Here is a 10,000-nt window from a genome sequence, read left to right as displayed (position 1 = left end):
CAGTGTTTAGAACACGTTTCCAAACATTTTTCATTTTTGTGTCACGACACCATACCCTCTTACTATAGCCAACGAACAACATCACCTTACCACAAGTGACCATTTTTATCCGTCCCTACATTAAACGACTTTGACACATTTTTCTCCTATACCTCCATACAAGTCTGAGGGCCGGGTGAATTTTCGCTTTTTACCTTTGGACATGTCGGTCACCCTTACTTTTCCCCATACATATGAGCCAAGCAGAGGCTCATTTACCCGTACTGGTGTCTAAGGTACGACTAGATACTCGATTTGCACCTTGTGACAGTGTTTAGAACACGTTCCCATACATTTTTCATTTTTGTGTCACGACACCATACCCTCTTACTATAGCCAATGAACAACATCACTTTACCACAAGTGACCATTTTTATCCATCCCAAAATTAAACGACCTCGGAATTTTTTTCTCCTACATCGCCATACAACTTTGAGGGTCGGGTGACTTTTGCTATTTACCGTCGGAGTTCACTTTTCATGCTTAAAAATGCATCCTGACACAGTTTTACTCAAAGTTAGAGTCAAAAAAATTTTTGTCAAAAAATCTTCCGTCGGTCATACCGGTACCCATGTCTCATAACTTGTACCAAGTTGTGAAGGGTAAATTTTGACAAAAATCCAAAAAAATCATTAAAAAGTCGCTATTGCTTATTGCATTCAGCATCGTTAGACGACTCTAATATGCCTTGGATGACCACTGTCTGATGATTATTTTAGATTTTATGCCAAAATTTTGATTTCGTGTCTTACGTCCCTACATTAGACGACCTTGGATTTTCGTCTCCTGCACCGCCATGCAACTTTGATGGTCGGGTAACTTTCGCTATTTACTGTCGGAGATCACTTTTCATGCTTAAAAATGCATCCTGACACCGTTTTACTCAAAGTTAGAGCAAAAAAATTTTTTGTCCAAAAATCTTCCGTCGGTCATACCGGTACCCATGTCCTATAACTTGTACCAAGTTGTGAAGGGTAAATTTTGACAAAAATCCAAAAAAAATCATTAAAAAGTCGCTATTGCTTATTGCATTCAGCATCGTTAGACGACTCTAATATGCCTTGGATGACCACTGTCTGATGATTATTTTAGATTTTATGCCAAAATTTTGATTTCGTGTCTTACGTCCCTACATTAGACGACCTTGGATTTTCGTCGCCTGCACCGCCATGCAACTTTGATGGTCGGGTGACTTTTGCTATTTACCGTCGGAGATCACTTTTCATGATTAAGAATGCATCCTGAGACCGTTTTACTCAAAGTTAGAGCAAAAAAATTTTTGTCAAAAAATCTTCCGTCGGTCATACCGGTACCCATGTCTCATAACTTGTACCAAGTTGTGAAGGGTAAATTTTGACAAAAATCCAAAAAAATCATTAAAAAGTCGCTATTGCTTATTGCATTTCGCATCGTTAGACGACTCTAATATGCCTTGGATGACCACTGTCTGATGATTATTTTAGATTTTATGCCAAAATTTTGATTTCGTGTCTTACGTCCCTACATTAGACGACCTTGGATTTTCGTCGCCTGCACCGCCATGCAACTTTGATGGTCGGGTGACTTTTGCTATTTACCGTCGGAGATCACTTTTCATGATTAAGAATGCATCCTGAGACCGTTTTACTCAAAGTTAGAGCAAAAAAATTTTTTGTCCAAAAATCTTCCGTCGGTCATACCGGTACCCATGTCCTATGACTTGTACCAAGTTGTGAAGGGTACATTTTGACAAAAATCCAAAAAAATCTTTAAAAAGTCGCTATTGCTTATTGCATTCAGCATCGTTAGACGACTCTTATATGCCTTGGATGACCACTGTCTGATGATTATTTTAGATTTTATGCCAAAATTTTGATTTCGTGTCTTACGTCCCTAAATTAAACGACCTTGGATTTTCTTCTCCTACACCGCCATACAACTTTGATGGTCGGTTGACTTTTGCTATTTACTGTCGGTGTTCACTTTTCGTGGTTAAATATGTATTCTGAGACAGTTTTACTCAAAGTTAGAGAAAAAAATTTTCTTCTCAATAAATCCCCCGAAACCAATGTCTTATACATTGAACCAGGTTATGAGGCGCACCTGTGTGTGAAGAGTTCTTCGTGTGGTTTATAGACATTTCAGGCACTTGGTATATAGTTTTGGTTTGTGCCCAAGTCCCGTACTTAGAGATATTTTTGGTTTCGGACCAACCAATTCGACTTGCCTTCATCTCTTGTTAGGTTTATAATATCAATACTCGAACTTATATGCATGTTCAGGGACATCATTTTAACTTTCGGTTTGCGCACAAGTCCCGAACTTAGAGATATTTTTGGTTTTGGACCAACCAATTCGACTTGCCTTCATCTCTTGTTAGGTTTATAATATCAATACTCGAACTTATATGCATGTTCAGGGACATCATTTTAACTTTCGGTTTGCACCCAAGTCCCGAACTTAGAGATATTTTTGGTTTTGGACCAACCAATTCGACTTGCCTTCATCTCTTGTTAGGTTTATAATATCAATACTCGAACTTATATGCATGTTCAGGGACATCATTTTAACTTTCGGTTTGCACCCAAGTCCCGAACTTAGAGATATTTTTGGTTTCTTATCAACCAATTCGACTTGCCTTCATCTCTTGTTAGGTTTATAATATCAATACTCGAACTTATATGCATGTTCAGGGACATCATTTTAACTTTCGGTTTGCACCCAAGTCCCGAACTTAGAGATATTTTTGGTTTCTCACCAACCAATTCGACTTGCCTTCATCTCTTGTTAGGTTTATAATATCAATACTCGAACTTATATGCATGTTCAGGGACATCATATTCACTTTCGGTTTGTACCCAAGTCCCGAACTTAGTGAAATTTTTGGTTTTGGACCAACCAATTCGACTTGCCTTCATCTCTTGTTAGGTTTATAATATCAATACTCGAACTTATATGCATGTTCAGGGACATCATTTTAACTTTTGGTTTGCACCCAAGTCCCGAACTTAGTGATATTATTGGTTTCTTAACAACCAATTCGACTTGCCTTCATCTCTTGTTATGTTTATAATATCAATACTCGAACTTATATGCATGTTCAGGGACATCATATTCACTTTCGGTTTGTACCCAAGTCCCGAACTTAGTGAAATTTTTGGTTTTGGACCAACCAATTCGACTTGCCTTCATCTCTTGTTAGGTTTATAATATCAATACTCGAACTTATATGCATGTTCAGGGACATCATATTCACTTTCGGTTTGTACCCAAGTCCCGAACTTAGTGAAATTTTTGGTTTTGGACCAACCAAATCGACTTGCCTTCATCTCTTGTTAGGTTTATAATATCAATACTCGAACTTATATGCATGTTCAGGGACATCATTTTAACTTTCGGTTTGCACCCAAGTCCCGAACTTAGAGATATTTTTGGTTTCTTACTTACCAATTCGACTTGCCTTCATCTCTTGTTAGGTTTATAATATCAATACTCGAACTTATATGCATGTTCAGGGACATCATTTTAACTTTCGGTTTGCACCCAAGTCCCGAACTTAGTGATATTTTTGGTTTCTTAACAACCAATTCGACTTGCCTTCATCTCTTGTTATGTTTATAATATCAATACTCGAACTTATATGCATGTTCAGGGACATCATATTCACTTTCGGTTTGTACCCAAGTCCCGAACTTAGTGAAATTTTTGGTTTTGGACCAACCAATTCGACTTGCCTTCATCTCTTGTTAGGTTTATAATATCAATACTCGAACTTATATGCATGTTCAGGGACATCATTTTAACTTCCGGTTTGCACCCAAGTCCCGAACTTAGAGATATTTTTGGTTTCGGACCAACCAATTCGACTTGCCTTCATCTCTTGTTAGGTTTATAATATCAATACTCGAACTTATATGCATGTTCAGGGACATCATATTAACTTTTGGTTTGCGCACAAGTCCCGAACTTAGTGAAATTTTTGGTTTTGGACCAACCAATTCGACTTGCCTTCATCTCTTGTTAGGTTTATAATATCAATACTCGAACTTATATGCATGTTCAGGGACATCATTTTAACTTTCGGTTTGCACCCAAGTCCCGAACTTAGAGATATTTTTGGTTTCTTACTTACCAATTCGACTTGCCTTCATCTCTTGTTAGGTTTATAATATCAATACTCGAACTTATATGCATGTTCAGGGACATCATATTAACTTTTGGTTTGCGCACAAGTCCCGAACTTAGTGATATTTTTGGTTTTGGACCAACCAATTCGACTTGCCTTCATCTCTTGTTAGGTTTATAATATCAATACTCGAACTTATATGCATGTTCAGGGACATCATTTTAACTTTCGGTTTGCACCCAAGTCCCGAACTTAGAGATATTTTTGGTTTCTTATCAACCAATTCGACTTGCCTTCATCTCTTGTTAGGTTTATAATATCAATACTCGAACTTATATGCATGTTCAGGGACATCATTTTAACTTTCGGTTTGCACCCAAGTCCCGAACTTAGAGATATTTTTGGTTTCTTACTTACCAATTCGACTTGCCTTCATCTCTTGTTAGGTTTATAATATCAATACTCGAACTTATATGCATGTTCAGGGACATCATTTTAACTTTCGGTTTGCACCCAAGTCCCGAACTTAGAGATATTTTTGGTTTCTTCCTTACCAATTCGACTTGCCTTCATCTCTTGTTAGGTTTATAATATCAATACTCGAACTTATATGCATGTTCAGGGACATCATTTTAACTTTTGGTTTGCACCCAAGTCCCGAACTTAGTGATATTATTGGTTTCTTAACAACCAATTCGACTTGCCTTCATCTCTTGTTAGGTTTATAATATCAATACTCGAACTTATATGCATGTTCAGGGACATCATATTCACTTTCGGTTTGTACCCAAGTCCCGAACTTAGTGATATTTTTGGTTTCTTAACAACCAATTCGACTTGCCTTCATCTCTTGTTATGTTTATAATATCAATACTCGAACTTATATGCATGTTCAGGGACATCATATTCACTTTCGGTTTGTACCCAAGTCCCGAACTTAGTGAAATTTTTGGTTTTGGACCAACCAATTCGACTTGCCTTCATCTCTTGTTAGGTTTATAATATCAATACTCGAACTTATATGCATGTTCAGGGACATCATTTTAACTTCCGGTTTGCACCCAAGTCCCGAACTTAGAGATATTTTTGGTTTTGAACCAACCAATTCGACTTGCCTTCATCTCTTGTTAGGTTTATAATATCAATACTCGAACTTATATGCATGTTCAGGGACATCATTTTAACTTTTGGTTTGCACCCAAGTCCCGAACTTAGAGATATTTTTGGTTTCGGACCAACCAATTCGACTTGCCTTCATCTCTTGTTAGGTTTATAATATCAATACTCGAACTTATATGCATGTTCAGGGACATCATTTTAACTTTTGGTTTGCACCCAAGTCCCGAACTTAGAGATATTTTTGGTTTCTTACTTACCAATTCGACTTGCCTTCATCTCTTGTTAGGTTTATAATATCAATACTCGAACTTATATGCATGTTCAGGGACATCATTTTAACTTTTGGTTTGCACCCAAGTCCCGAACTTAGTGATATTATTGGTTTCTCACCAACCAATTCGACTTGCCTTCATCTCTTGTTAGGTTTATAATATCAATACTCGAACTTATATGCATGTTCAGGGACATCATATTCACTTTCGGTTTGTACCCAAGTCCCGAACTTAGTGAAATTTTTGGTTTTGGACCAACCAATTCGACTTGCCTTCATCTCTTGTTAGGTTTATAATATCAATACTCGAACTTATATGCATGTTCAGGGACATCATTTTAACTTTCGGTTTGCACCCAAGTCCCGAACTTAGAGATATTTTTGGTTTCTTATCAACCAATTCGACTTGCCTTCATCTCTTGTTAGGTTTATAATATCAATACTCGAACTTATATGCATGTTCAGGGACATCATTTTAACTTTCGGTTTGCACCCAAGTCCCGAACTTAGAGAAATTTTTGGTTTCTCACCAACCAATTCGACTTGCCTTCATCTCTTGTTAGGTTTATAATATCAATACTCGAACTTATATGCATGTTCAGGGACATCATATTCACTTTCGGTTTGTACCCAAGTCCCGAACTTAGTGAAATTTTTGGTTTTGGACCAACCAATTCGACTTGCCTTCATCTCTTGTTAGGTTTATAATATCAATACTCGAACTTATATGCATGTTCAGGGACATCATTTTAACTTTCGGTTTGCACCCAAGTCCCGAACTTAGAGATATTTTTGGTTTCTTACTTACCAATTCGACTTGCCTTCATCTCTTGTTAGGTTTATAATATCAATACTCGAACTTATATGCATGTTCAGGGACATCATTTTAACTTTCGGTTTGCACCCAAGTCCCGAACTTAGAGATATTTTTGGTTTCTTCCTTACCAATTCGACTTGCCTTCATCTCTTGTTAGGTTTATAATATCAATACTCGAACTTATATGCATGTTCAGGGACATCATTTTAACTTTTGGTTTGCACCCAAGTCCCGAACTTAGTGATATTATTGGTTTCTTAACAACCAATTCGACTTGCCTTCATCTCTTGTTAGGTTTATAATATCAATACTCGAACTTATATGCATGTTCAGGGACATCATATTCACTTTCGGTTTGTACCCAAGTCCCGAACTTAGTGATATTTTTGGTTTCTTAACAACCAATTCGACTTGCCTTCATCTCTTGTTATGTTTATAATATCAATACTCGAACTTATATGCATGTTCAGGGACATCATATTCACTTTCGGTTTGTACCCAAGTCCCGAACTTAGTGAAATTTTTGGTTTTGGACCAACCAATTCGACTTGCCTTCATCTCTTGTTAGGTTTATAATATCAATACTCGAACTTATATGCATGTTCAGGGACATCATTTTAACTTCCGGTTTGCACCCAAGTCCCGAACTTAGAGATATTTTTGGTTTCGGACCAACCAAATCGACTTGCCTTCATCTCTTGTTAGGTTTATAATATCAATACTCGAACTTATATGCATGTTCAGGGACATCATTTTAACTTTCGGTTTGTACCCAAGTCCCAAACTTAGTGATATTTTTGGTTTCTCACCAACCAATTCGACTTGCCTTCATCTCTTGTTAGGTTATCAAAATTTTTAATGCAATTGCATGTATTTTGTGAGCTTATGGGTGAGGGATTTATGTACCGGACTTAGAGAAATTTTTGAAGTCCAAACATTCAATTTGGACTCCATACTCCATTGCTCCTCTAAGAGGTACCTAGTACCCCGTAGCGAAGCAACCGTCACGTTTGAACTTTCCACTAGGAGGTGCAGCCATCACTCGACATGTTAATCATTATCACCCCATACTACTCTCTATATCCGGATACGGCGCTAACCCGATTGCTTGCCCCGACAGCAATCGACCCACTCGTAAGCGGGTTACCCGTAGGTAAGTCAACGATGCGTATTGCCCCCTTCAAGCAAACCGATCATCACTCCGTGGAGGAGTAATGACGGACCCGTACCGGTATCAACTGCATATGATCAACATTCTTATGAACCCACACACTCTTCGCTTATATGCTCAGTAACATTTCAATTCTCTCTCTGTCTTTCGTTTTCCAACTCATTCATCGTGCATACTGAACACACCCGGAAAGGTGCGACAGTACACACGAATACACCACCAAGCATGGGTCGCCTGAGAGGATCGATGCGAACGCATCTCTACAACTCGCAGCTCCCAGCCTGAAGTCCCGTCGTTTGCGGGCGGTCGGTAGGCATCGAAACTAGTCAAGTCCACGGTCGGCGAGGTCAGCTGCCACCAGTGTTCCCTATGGTCAGGTACTAACACGTGCGGTGCGACCCTGCGCGATGCGGCCAAGTCTAGAAGCGGGGATGAGGCGCCAGGCTGCGAGGCAGCGCCAGCGTATCTCGGAGGGTTGTTAGGCCCGCTAGCTTACGATTGCCTATGGGGGTTTGAAGCGCTATCAGCTCGGATTGGTTACGACCTTAGAGGCGTTCAGGCATAATCCAGCGGACGTAGCGTCATACCAAAGTCCGGTCGAACTAGTATTGAGCCAGTGGTCCGTACCTGTGGTTCCTCTCGTACTGCACAGGAATTCCGTTAAGATAGCACAAATGCACACACCAGTAGGGTAAAACTAACCTGTCTCACGACGGTCTAAACCCAGCTCACGTTCCCTTGAAAGGGTGAACAATCCTACGCTTTGGGAATTTTGCTTCACAATGATAGGAAGAGCCGACATCGAAGGATCAAAAAGTCACGTCGCTATGAACGCTTGGCGACCACAAGCCAGTTATCCCTGTCTGGACGTGCGGAACGCCTTTAACTCGGCCAGCTGGACGGCGATTGCAGCAGCTCTCCAGCGGATGAGCGTACCGTCAGCGCTCCAGCGAGTCTTGCGCAGCTACTTCTCGGGACGGGAGCTGCTTTTCGAGACCGCCGAGGGACCAGTTCGCAGGACAGTCACGGCAGGCGTACCACAGGGCTCTATACTAGGGCCGACCCTGTGGAACGTCATGTATGATGGTGTGCTGCGGCTGACGCTGCCGGACGGTGCGGAAGCGATCGGCTTCGCGGACGATTTGGTCGTTCTGGCGGGAGGAGCGACACCACAGGCGGCAGCGGAACTGGCTGAGCAGGCGATCGGCATCATCAACTCGTGGATGGCAGCACATCATCTGGAGCTTGCTCCGGCCAAGACCGAGTTGGTAATGATGTCCACGATGCGGAGGGCGAACACGCAGGCGCCGGTGACCATCGCGGGCGTGCAGAGGATGCCAACACGGACGATTAAGTACCTTGGGGTCATGCTGGAGGACCACCTGTCTTGGAATGCCCACGTCGAGTGCGTCTCCGCAAAAGCACTCCGTGTGGCACAGGCGGTATCCCGGTTGATGCGGAACCACAGCGGCCCCAAGGGTGCTAAACGACGATTGCTCGCGTCAGTCGTGGACTCGACGCTGCGGTACGCTGCTCCAGTGTGGCACGAGGCAGTTCGCACTCAATGGAACCGCAGGAGGTTGAACCGGGTGCAGGGCCTCTACGCGAGACCGGTAGCCCGCACATTTATATCGGTGCGCGGCGAGGTGGCCACTGTCCTTGCAAGCGTCATCCCGATCTGCCTGCAGATCACGGAGGACGCAAGGTGCTACCAGCGACGCCAGCAGACCGGTACGCCTACGAGCAGCATCCGCAGAGAGGAGCGAACGGCCACCATCGCCCAGTGGCAGGCCGAGTGGGACGAGTTGGCACCGACGAGCCGTTTTACCCGGTGGACACACCGGCTAATCCCAGACATCGCAACGTGGAAGGGCCGGCCGCATGGGGAGATGACCTTTCATCTCGCCCAGCTCCTCTCCGGCCATGGCTTCTTTCACGACTACCTCCACGCGCAGCACTTCTCGCCGTCGGCGGACTGTGCTAGATGTCCGGGAGTGGCAGAATCGGCGGAGCATGCGTTCTTCGACTGCCCACGGTTCGCGGACGTCCGTGGCGAACTGCTGGGCGAGGACATGGCAGCGGCGGTCACTCCAGACAACCTTCTGACGTTCATGCTGGAGAACCGTCAGAACTGGAGCAACGTCTGTGAGGCAGCCAAACGCATCACCTGTGCTCTGCAGCAGGAATGGTACGTCGAGCGGGCAACCAGCGCGGACGCAGAAATGCGCCAGGCGGCACAACGCCTTGACGAGGCTCATGCAGCAACGGTCCGGGAGAGGTATGATCGGCGCAACGAAGCGCGTCGACTGAGGACGCAGGAGCGACGGGCGGCACGCGGCGAGCCTCCACCAGCAAGGCATCCGGACGGGAGCTTGCTAACGCCGGAAGAGCTGGCGGAACTTGAAGAGCAGCGTCGGAGCGTTCGCGAGCGGGTCAGGCGACACCGCGCGAGAAGGCGGCTGGAAGCTGGTGAAGTCA

General features: G+C 43.0%; 1 pseudogene; it reads right to left on the bottom strand.

Annotated features, from left to right (window-relative positions):
- Positions 1–7,733: 7,733 nt before the first annotated feature.
- LOC126566779 (large subunit ribosomal RNA) overlaps positions 7,734–10,000 on the bottom strand; it is a 6,020-nt pseudogene continuing 3,753 nt past the window's right edge.

This window comes from Anopheles maculipalpis (assembly GCF_943734695.1).
Source record: "Anopheles maculipalpis chromosome X unlocalized genomic scaffold, idAnoMacuDA_375_x X_unloc_3, whole genome shotgun sequence".
Lineage (NCBI taxonomy): Eukaryota > Metazoa > Arthropoda > Insecta > Diptera > Culicidae > Anopheles > Anopheles maculipalpis.
The sequence above is the reverse complement of the archived record's forward strand: the minus strand, read 5'-3'. Positions and strand labels throughout refer to the sequence as shown.